The sequence below is a fragment of the Stegostoma tigrinum genome, unplaced genomic scaffold (genome assembly GCF_030684315.1).
Source record: "Stegostoma tigrinum isolate sSteTig4 unplaced genomic scaffold, sSteTig4.hap1 scaffold_68, whole genome shotgun sequence".
Taxonomy (NCBI): domain Eukaryota; kingdom Metazoa; phylum Chordata; class Chondrichthyes; order Orectolobiformes; family Stegostomatidae; genus Stegostoma; species Stegostoma tigrinum.
In genome coordinates this window covers 75,173-86,618 of record NW_026728622.1, presented here as the reverse complement: position 1 = coordinate 86,618, position 11,446 = coordinate 75,173, and the positions used below count along the sequence as shown (strand labels likewise).

Here is an 11,446-nt window from a genome sequence, read left to right as displayed (position 1 = left end):
TCTCGAGTCTATTTATATTCTACTGTAATCTCTGACAGTCCCCTCACTTTCTGCTGCTCCACCAATCTTAGTGTCATCTGCAAACTTGCTGATCAGATGACCTACACTTTCCTCCAAATCATTTACGCATATCACAAACAACAGTGGTCCCAGCACAGAACCTTGTGGAACACCACTGGTCACAGGTGTCCCAATTTGAGAAAATACTTTCTACCACTACTCTCTGTCTCCTGTTGCCTAGCCCATTTTTTTTTGTGTCCGTTGAGCGAGCACACCCTTGACCCCATGCGACTTGACTTTCTCCATCAGCCTGCCATGGGGAACCTATCAAACGCCTTACTGAAGTCCATGTAAATGACGTCTGCAGCCTTTCCCTTTCAATCAACTTTTGTCATGTCGTCAAAGAATTCTATAAAGTTGGTAAGACATGACCTTCCCTGCACAAAACCATGTTGCCTATCACTGATAAGCTGATGTGCTTCCAAATGGGAATAGATCCTATCCCTCAGTACCTTCTCCAGTCGCTTCCCAACCACTGACGTCAGTCTCACCGGGTCGATAATTACCTGGATTATCTTTGCTACCCTTCTTGAACAAGGCGACAACATTAGCAAGTCTCCAGTCCTCCGGGACCTCACCCGTGTCTAAGGATGCTGCAAAGATATCTGTTAAGGCCCCGGCTACTTCCTGTCTCGCTTCCCTCAATAACCTGGGATAGATCCCCACCTTAATGCCTTTTAGGAGACCCACACTTCCTCCTTCCTTGTGTCAACTTGACCTAGAGTAAGCAAATGTCTATCCCTCACATCACCATCTGTCATGTCCCTCCCCTTCATCAATACCGATGCAAAGCATTCGTTAAGAATGTCACCATTTTCTCTGACTCAGTGCATAACTTTCCTTCTTTGTCCTTAAGTGGGCAATCCTTTCTCTAGTTACCCTCTTGCTCTTTATATATGAATAAAAGGCTTTGGGATTTTCCTTAACCATGCTTGCCAGCAATATCTCATGTCTTCTCTTCGCCCTCTTAATCCCTTGTTTCAGATGCGCTCGAAATTCCCCGTGTTCTTCAAAGCTTCATCTCTCTCAAGTCGCCTCTAATCTATGCTTCCTTTTTCCTCTTGGCTAGTCTCACAATTTCACCTGTCGTCCATGGTTCCCGAATCTTGCCTTTTCTGTTCCTCATTTTCACAGGAACATGTCTCTCCTGCATACTAATCAACCGCTCTTTAAAAGCCTCCCACATATCAAATGTGGATTTACCTTCAAACATTTTCTCCCGATCTAAATTCCACAGATGCTACTGAACCTTGGTATAGTTGCCTTCCCCCAGTTTAGAACTCTTTCCTTTAGGACCACTCCCATCCTTGTCCATGAGTATTGTAAAACTTAGGGAATTGTGGTCGCTATTTCCAAAGTCGCCCCCCTGCTGTAATTTCAACCACCAGGCAGGTTCATTCCCCCAACACAGTCCAGTATGGCCCCTTGCCGAGTTGGACTACGCACACACTGCTCTAGAAAACGCTCCTGGACACACCTTACAAATTCTGCTCCATCTTGCCCCCTAGTTCTGAGTGAATCCCAGTCAATGTTGGGATAATTAAAATCTCCCATCACCACCACCCTGTTTTTCCAACACCTTTCCATTATCTGTTTACATATTTGTACCTCTATCTCACGCTCGCTGTAGGGAGGCCTGTAGTACAGCCCCAACATTGTTACTGCATCCTTCCTATTTCTGAGTTCTACCCATATTGCCTCAATGCTTGAGCCCTCCATGGGGCCCTCCTTCAGTACAGCTGTGATATGGTCTTCGACCAGTATTGCAACTAACATTAAATAGTAGACAGTAGATCACTGGAAAAGGAGGCTGAAGAATCAGTATGAGGAATGAAGAAATGGAAGAGGAACTGAACAGGTACTTTGTATCAGTCTTCATGGTGGAAAACACCAATCGCATACTAGAACTTTGAGAGTTAGGGGCAGTGGTGAATATAATAGCCGTAACTAAGGAAAAGGTGCTGGGGAAGCAGAAAAGTCTGAAGGTGGACCAATCACCCCTGGACCAGATGGACTGTACTGTAGACTTCTGAAGGAGATAGCTGAAGAAATTGTTGAGGCATTAGTGGTGATCTTTCAGGAATCAGTGGTGATAGGGAGGATCTTGGGGGTTTGGAAAATGGCTAAGGCAACACCCCTGCTGAAGAATTGAGAGAGACAGAAGAAGGGAAATTATAGGTCAGTTAGCCTGACGTCAATCATTGGTAAGATTTTAGAGTCCGTTCTTAAGGTTGAGATTGCAGAGACCTTGGAAGTAAATGACAAAATCGGGCTGATTCAGCATAGCTTCATCGAGGGGAAGTTATACCTGACAAATCTGTTAGAATTCTTTGAGTAGAAAGTGGGCAAGTTAGACAAAAGGGAGCCAGTGAATGGGATTTGTTTGGATTTCCAGAATGCTGTTGAGAAGGTATCAAATAAGATGAGAGCCCATAGTGTTTGGGCAAGTTACTGCCATGGATAGAGCATTGGCTGACTGTCAGAAGGCAGAGAGTGTAGATAAAGGGGTCTTTTACAGGATGGCAGCTGGTGACAAGTAGAGTCCCACAGGGATCAATGTTGGTACCACAACAGTTCATGTAATACATTGATGATATGGATGAAGCAACTGAGACATTTTTGCTGAGTTTACAGTTGGCACAGTGACAGATGGAGGGAGAGATAGCAGTGAGGAAGTTGCAGAAGGACTTGCATAGACTCTGAGAGTGGGCAAAGAAGTGGCAGACAGAACACTGTGTGGGACACTGAGGTTATGTGCTTTGGTAGGAAAAATGGAGGCATAGATTATTTTCTAAATGAGAAAGGGCATTTGAAGTCTGAAGCACAACTGTCCCTCGTTGCCTTTGAGAAGGTAGTAGTGAGTTTCCTTCTTGAACTGCTACAAGTACATTTGCTTGAGATAGATACAATGCCACTAGGGAGGGAATTTTGGATTTTGACCCAGCGTGTTATCAGCTGAGCCTGAACATTGTCCAGGTCAATCTGCACAAAACAACCCTTTTTTTACCCCTGGAATTAACATTATGAACGTTCTGAAAACCGCTGTTGTAAGCATATCTTAATAGGCTTAATAGACCAAAACTGTAAGCTTGTTCAAAGTCCTCTTCAGGTTAACATGCAGGTTCAGTTGACAATTAGGAATGTAAATGCAATGTTAGCATTCATTTCAAGAGGGCTAGAATACAAGTGCAGGAATGTACTGCTGAGGCTGTATATGGCTCTGGTCAGACCCTATTTGGAACATTGTGACCAATGTTTGGCTCCATATCGAAACAAGGAGTCTGCCACTTCTTTGCCCACTCACCTAGCCTGTCCAAGTCCTTCTGCAGCTTCCCCACTTCCTCACTACTATTTGTCCCTCCATCTGCTGACATTGGAGGGAGTCCAGAGGAAGTTGGCAAGAATCATTCTCAGTATGACGAGCTTGTCTTACGAGGAGTGGTTCAGGACTCTGGGTCTGTACTCGATGGAGTTTAGAAGGATGAGGGGAGAATGTGGAGAGGCCTGGAGAGACGTGGATGTGGGGAAGATGTTTCCATGAGTAGGAGAGACTTAAATCTTCGGGCACACCCTCAGAGTCGAATGGATAACCCTTCAGAACTGAGATGAGGAATTTCTTCAGCCGGTGGATGGTGAATCTGTGGAATTCGTTGTTGCGGAAGGCTGTGGAGGCCAAGTCATTGAGTCTGTTGAAGATATGAGTTGGATAGGCTCTTGGTTAGTAAGGGGATCAAGAGTTAGGGGGAGAAAGCGGGAGATTGGATGGTGGAGCAGAGAGTCAGTTGTAACTGCTAAAATATTGAGGCTGGGATTTCAGCAAAGGTAATGTTGAGGGGGGACGGTTAGATGCTCACTTGTCGGAGATGGTCATTATCTGTCACTTATATGGACGTTTTTTTTGAAAACTCTGTTGTGGATGTGGGCATCACTGGCTCGGCCAGCATCTATTATCTGTCCCTAGTTGCCCTTAGGAAGGTAGTGGTGAGCTGCCTTCTTGAACTGCTACAAGTACATTTGCTTTCGGTAGATACAATACGATTAGGGAGGGGATTTCTGAGAACGCTGTTGTAAGCATATCCTAGCTTAATAGACCAAAACTGTACGCTGTGCTCCTTGAGTGGTGTCACCAGTCTTGTGTGGAAAGATTTTCACTCCTCCCCTCCTTGAAATAAAGATTTGCACCTCACGTGCCTTCTAAAATACATGCTGTGCATAGAAGCTAAATTTTTGTGCTTCATGTACATGCCTCTTGCTGCGTTCTGCTGGGATCTTTTAAGAATCTAGAAAAGATTACAGCCGAGACATCCATTTGGGCAGCACGGTGACTCAGTGGTCACAGCGCCAGGGGCCCGGGTTCGACTCCAGCCTCGGGTAACTGTCTGTGCGGAGTTTGCACATTCTCCCTGTGTCTGCATGGGTTTCCTCCATGTGCTCCAATTTCCTCCCACAGTCCAAAGATGTGCAGGCTAGGTGGATCGACCATGCTAAATCGCCGGTAGTGTTCAGGGGTGTGTGTGGGTTATAGGGGTGGGATGGGATGCTGCAAGGGGCGATGTGGACTTGTTGGTCCGACGGACCTGTTTCCACACTGTAGGGAACCGAATCTAATCTAATGTCTGCAGTCAACTCTTATAATCCTCCATGTTATCATCTAATTTAGTCTGAAGGGATGCCTGACAACTAATGAAGTGAGGGAACAGGTTTTATGTCTGTATTAATTGAGGATGAATTGATTGTGAGTTGGCTGTATAAATATGGGAGCTAGTAATTAGGGGTTGACGTTTATGGAGTATTTTTAAAAGAAATAAAGCTCTGATGGTACGATGTTGGGTTGGACTCTTTGCATACCTGGAATCCAATTCTTCAGGTCCAGGGAACCTATTAACTTAGTCTTCTCAGTTTTCCTCAATGTTTTCTTGAGGATTTCCTTCTCCCTTTCGCTCCCTACTTTTCGCCCATTGATTTTTTTTTTGTATGTTTTCTACTGTGAAATCAGATAGAAAATATTGGTTCAAAGCTTGTGCCATGACCTTCATTTCCCATCATCAATTCCCCAGTCTCAACCTCTCATGAGCCATAATTCACTGTATTTACTCTTTTCCTTTTGATACACTTGTGGAAGCCTTTACTGGATTTATATTAATGTCTCCCTCATTATTACTTTGGTCATCTTTTGTTCACATCTGAAATAGTTTCAGTTCCACAATTTTCCAATCTTTCTTTCAATTTATACTATCTTTAACTTTGTTAGATAGCAACAGATGGCACCATGGTGCATTCTAGCTGTACATCCTTTCATTCTAAATTGACAATATTTTTGTTCAGAGTTATGAAATATCCCCTGAAACATCTGCCATTGCTTCTCTATGGTCTTACCTTTTAAACTATTTTCCCAGTTCAACTCTGCCTTTATACTCCTGAGTTATCTTCAATGAAAGTTAAAGATATTAAACAGTTTTAGACCAAATTCTCATCCTCGTCCTTGATGTAAAATTCTACCACATCCTGATCATTCTTATCCAGAGAATCCTGTACTATGTTATGGTTGATGAGTTGTATCTCAAAACATACTACCAGGTCTAAAATATCTTAATCCCTGCTTGGTTCCAGTGGTACAGTTTTAAGACTCCGAATGCACTCTATGAATATATCCTGAGGGGTAGATAACTGCTCTTGACATCAAGGTGCCATTCAACCAAATATGACATCAAGGAGCCGTCGCAAAGCTGCAGTCAGTAAGAATCAGGTGAAAAACCCTCTGCTGGCTGGAACCTTACCATAAAGCAAGTGGTTGTGGTTATTGAAAGTCAGTTGCCCCAACTCCAAAGCATCACTGCGGGGGTTACGTAAATTTGTGCCCTGAGCTCAACCATCTTCAACTGTTTCATCAAATGCCAAATGCCATCCCTCCGTCAGAATGCCATACGTGGGGATGTTCTCAGTTGATTGTGCCATGTTCAGCACCACTCATAGCTCCTCAGATGCTGAAGTCCATGTCCACGGAACATAAGTGATGAGAAGCAAGTGGTAGTTGTGCTGTGCAACTTACGGGCAATGAACGTCACCATTAAGGAGAATCTAACCATTGCCCCATGACTTACACTCCTTTACTGCCAATATGCTGAGGCTTATCAGGTTTCCAGAAACTGAATTGGACCAAACTTATAATTATTGTGACGACAAGAGCAGGTCAGAGGTTAAGAATTCTGCAGTGAATAATGAGCCCCCTACCTACACAAAGCCTGTCCACCATCTATAAAGCCCAAGTCAGGAATGTAATATCCACTGGTCAGGACTGGTGCAGCTCCATCAACACTCAGGAAGCTTGAACCATATGGACAAAGCAGCCTGTTGGATTGGTACCCCACCCACCACCTTCAACATCTGTTCTATCATCAGTAATGTATAATTAGTGCCCCATGCAAGTTTCCCTCCAAGCCCCACACACTATCCTGACTCGGAACTATATCGCTGTTCATTAATAGTCATTGAGTTAAGATTCTGGAGCTTCTTTCTGAACAGCACTATTCTAGGGACTGCAGTTATTCAAGAAGGCAGCTCACCACCACCTTCTCCAGGGTAATTGGGCTTAGCCAACAACATCCACATCCCGTGAATAAAAAAGAATCTTCCAGGCTATCTGTGCCAGTTGGATTCACAGTTTATGGTAACATCTTTCTTACAAGATCCCATTACTTCTTGGTCTATCGACTGTATGCTATCCTGGACTGTATCTTCTGTCAGGGGATCTATGAATCTGAAACTGTCACAGCTGTGACTTCTTTCCTTTGCTGTTCCTTATCTCTACCCAAACTGATTGCCTATTTTGCCTGGGAGCCAGTTGGCTGGTTTGTAATTCAGAGTGATACCAACAGCCTGGGATCCGACACTGTCTGAAGTTACAATGAAGGAATCTTCTTCTCAACCTCTCTCCTCATCTGAGGTGCGGTAACCTTCAATTTAAACCACCTCCAGTTATCTCTCTCGACTGTGAGAGCAGACCTGTGGTCCCATCTGAGACTATAGTGACTTTGAATCTCCAAACCAAGATAATTTCTCACCAATGTATTGATCTCATCTTTGACACAAGACAAAAAAACAAACAAATTAAACCCAATGAGATGAATTTTGGATCACTGGATTACATGGCATAATTGGACAACGAAATGCACTATTGTTAAAATAATTAGGAATTCAACCAGAAAGGCCACTAATGTGAATCCTGGATCTGTGTATCATTTGAAATTATTTAATTGGATAGTTTCAGTATTTGGCCACAAGATGGAGAAATCTGCTGAGGTGATGTACCCAGAAGATAGAAAGATGATAGAAATGTTTGGAGAGATATGGGCCAAGCACAGGCAGGTGGAACTAGTTCAGTTTGGGATTGTGATCAGCATAGGCTGGTTGGACCAAAGGATCTGTTTTCATGCTGTATGACTCTATGAAACTCAAGCTTAATTGTCCGAAACTCACATTCAGACATATCTAACCTTGATCATAATCTTACAGAAAGATAGCCGACTTTATCCCTCAGAGTTGCAGACTCTTCAATTTTACATCCTCAAAGACATTTGGCAGGAATAGCATGGATTATAGAGTGAGTTGAGTAGATTGGTTCGTTATTAATTCTTAACTAAATTTGATTTATTTTACATTTTTAGACAACATCAGGTGAAGATGTGCGTGATTTCACCAAGGTGCTGAAAAATAACTTCAGATCAAAGAAATACTTTGCCAAACATCCTCGCTTGGGTTATTTACCACTACAAACAGTCCTAGAAGGTGAGAACCTTGAGATGTAAGTTTATTGATGTGAGATTTACTAATGTATCAATGCCCATTTGGGGGTTGACAAATATTGCAGCATTATTCGCTCTGCAGCTGAGCAGGAGAGTGAGGTTGTCCATTTGCACCGATATCAGAAGTACACAATACAAGAACAAGAGGGGCTTAACTGATATCATCGGTCCTCTCGCCTTCAAAACAGTGTAGTTACTCAGAGTGCATCTGCTGTGGACTTGTTGATACTGTCACTAACGTGCAACCTTCCTTGATATCTTTCTCTGTCCTCCAGTTCTGTCTTTTAAAAACTACAATCAATTACCCTCTCCTCAAAAGGAAAGAACCTTTGGCTGAACAGAGAACAAAGAACAGTACAGGCCCTTCGGCCCACGATGTTGTGCCGACCTATTATCCCACTCAGATCAAACTACCCTGCATACCCTTCATTTTACTATCCTTCATGTGCCGATCCAAGAGTCGTTTAAAAGTCTTGAAATGTATCTGACTCCATTACCACTGCTAGCAGCGCATTCCACACACCTGCCACTCTCTGTGTAAAGAACCTACCTCTGACATCTCCCCTATTCCTTCCTCCAGTCACCTTAAAATTTCTCCCCCTCGTAATAGTCATTTCTGCCCTGGGAAACAAAATCTGACTATCCACTCCAGCTATGCCTCATCATCTTGCATACCTCTATCAAGTCACCTCTCATTCTTCTTTGCTCCAATGGAAAAAGTCCTCGCCCCCCCTCAATGTTTCATCATAAGACCTGCCGTCCATTCCATGCAGCATCCTGCTAAATCTCCTCTACACCCTCTCTGAAGCTTCCACATCCTTCCTATAATGAAGCAACCAGAATTGAACTCAATGTTCCAAGCGCTGCTCCATCCCCACAAACTAATGCTCGATTCCAAATCCCTTTTCTCTTGATACTTTAAATTCAATGCTGTCTTTCGTGTAATTTCATATTTGAATTCACTGGTCCTGAGCCGCTCGTGGCGATGTGCCCCCGCGGTCCTGCTACAGTGCTTTGAGATGGAAACAAACATGACTGATGAAGGTCCACCAGTTGATGTAGTACGTTTAGATTTCAAAAAAGCATTTGATAAATTACAACTCATAAGGTGACTCAAAAGAAAGCAGCCCATGAGTTCAAGGGTAGTATATTAGGATGGACAGAGGACTGCATCGCAAACAGAAGTAGAGAAGGGGCAGCAGGATGGTAACTTATAACTGGTGTCCGGCCACAGGGTCCCTGCTGCGGAGGCCGTACACCTAATGTTCCCTGGGTTGATTTTGGAAATGGAGGAGGGGATTGCCATGCTTAGGAATGTTGGGCGGATGGGATTTATAAGATTGAAAGAATTCTTATTTTTTCAGCATTTAAGATTCTTAAGAGGCTTGATAGTGTATATCCGTAGAGAATGCTCCCATTTGTGAAATATTTTATGACCAGAGGCCACATTTTCATATTGGTTGCCTGTTAATTCAGGGGAAGAATTACTACTTTCAGGTGGTAGCAATCTATTCAACACTTTAGCAGAGAAGGTTTTCGAGGTAATGCCATCAATTATATGCTAGGCTGAGATGGCCAGTTTAATTTTCAAATCAAGAAACAACAATAATGAGAAAAGGGTAGTCTTCACAGTGGAAGCTATTTCAAGGATCCCCTTATCCCTGTATTCTTTAGTAATGAATTAAATACATCACGACCACACCATCACTACCATTACAGAAGTAGTAGTAGACAATCTAATGGAGTGAAAGCAGATTAGACTCTTTGCCCTGATGGTTTACTTTCTATGATTCCAAACAAAGGAGCTTCAGAGTTGGTGTATGCATTGATTGTAATTTCTGAAAAAGGTTTCGATTCTCAAGAAGCATCTGAGGGCTGGAAAACTGCCGATGTGACATCCCTATTTAAAAAGGAGAGAGGCAAATTGTTGGAAATATGTGGCAATCAACTGTGAAGAAAATAATAGCAGGACATTTGGAAAATCAGAATCTAATCAAACAGAATCACCATAGCCTGACGAAAGAGAAATTATGTCTGGCTAATTTGTTTGGGTTTTTCGAGGAAGTCCCAACCAGAATTAGTAGAGGAAAACCAGTAAATGTGTTGTATTTGGACTTTGAGCAAGCATTTGAGAATGTACTCAAAAGTAATAAGCTAAGAGCTGAGGTTTTGAAGGTAGTATATTGCTATGGATCAGTATGCTTTGCATTGCCAGGAAGGAGAGATCACATCTACAGTGAAATGCACCAAGTGAATAGATATTTTGGGGAATTTGGTGGCCATGTGGTAAGTCAGTGCAGAGGGTAAGAGGTGCTATTTGCTTGCTTTTTTTGCCTGATAGTTGGTAAGCTTTTTTTTTGAGACAGGGCAAATTGAAGCCAGAAGCGGGGACCCAGAAGGTGAACCCGGTTCATTGGTTGGTGATAGCTACTGGTTTAAGAATCTATTATCGGTAACTTTCAGATTGAAAGTAAATCGGAGAAATATATACAGGCTACAAACTAATGTTTTGAAATCAAATTAAGATATAAGTAATTGAAATGGAGATGCCGGGCCAATGATGATTTAAACCTACATGACGGGGGAGTGGTCAGACACCATACTCCAGCTCAGGGTTGACGAACTGGAATCTCAGTTTCGACCAATCAACAAATCATGCGGGGGAGAGTTACCAGGGAATGCTCTGTTTCCGGAGGCAGTCACACACCTTAGATTAACTACCTGAAGCTCGGTCAGTGGCCAGGGACGTGAGACTGTGACTAAGAACAGGGCAGGTGGAAGGATCCAGGATGTCGTGCAGAAGGAACCTTGGCCTTTGATCTTATCGAACAGGTTTGAGATTCTTTCTTCCTGTGTGGATGAGAGGTCAGGGTATATGGAAGATGAGTAAACTGACTATAGCACGGTGGTACAGGGGGACATTCAAGAGGGGATAAAAAGTGAAATGTAGTTATAATCAGAGGTAGTATAGTTAGGAGAGTGAACATTGTTGGTTGTGACTAGGATCGAGAGTCTCGAAAGTAGTGTTGCCTGCCTGGCGCCCAGGTTTAGGATATTCCGTCTTGGCTACCAAGGAATTTGAAGTGGGAGGTGTAGAAATCCAGCTATCGTGGTGGACACAGGTACCATTGATATGGAAGAAAGAGGAAAGAGGTTCTGCTGAGGGATTACGAGCACTGAGGTGCTGAGTGAGAAGGCAGAACCAAAAGGTAATAATCTCAGGATTCTTATCTGAGCAATTTGGCACGGTGTGAACAAAACTGAAGATGTAAATGCATTGTTCAAATGATGGCATGGCAGAAATGTGTTTGTATTCATGGGACATTGGCATTGGTATGGGGAAGGAGGGAGTTGTTCCGGTGGCATAGGCTTGATGAGAATCATATTGGGACAAGTATCCTGGCAAAAGACATAGCTAGGTCTGGGGTAGGGCATCAAAGTGAAAAGTGTGGAGCGGGTGAGTCCAGTTGCATGGAAAATTATGGAAAAAGTTAGAAGCTAGTAAGTGCTCAGCAAAGTTTCCAGAGCAAGTAATAGGACCAAAAGTATGGAAATAGTCAGGAGTCTCATTTCAGGTGCAGCAG

The 11,446-nt window shown here is 43.2% G+C and overlaps 1 long non-coding RNA gene across 2 annotated transcripts in view; it reads left to right on the top strand.

Annotated features, from left to right (window-relative positions):
• LOC132209153 (uncharacterized) overlaps positions 1–11,446 on the top strand; it is a 1,475,533-nt gene that overhangs the window by 1,407,407 nt on the left and 56,680 nt on the right. For both annotated transcript variants that reach the window (XR_009445245.1, XR_009445244.1), the window contains one exon: positions 7,725–7,845. This is a non-coding gene — a long non-coding RNA (uncharacterized LOC132209153). The remainder of the gene's footprint in view (positions 1–7,724; positions 7,846–11,446) is intronic.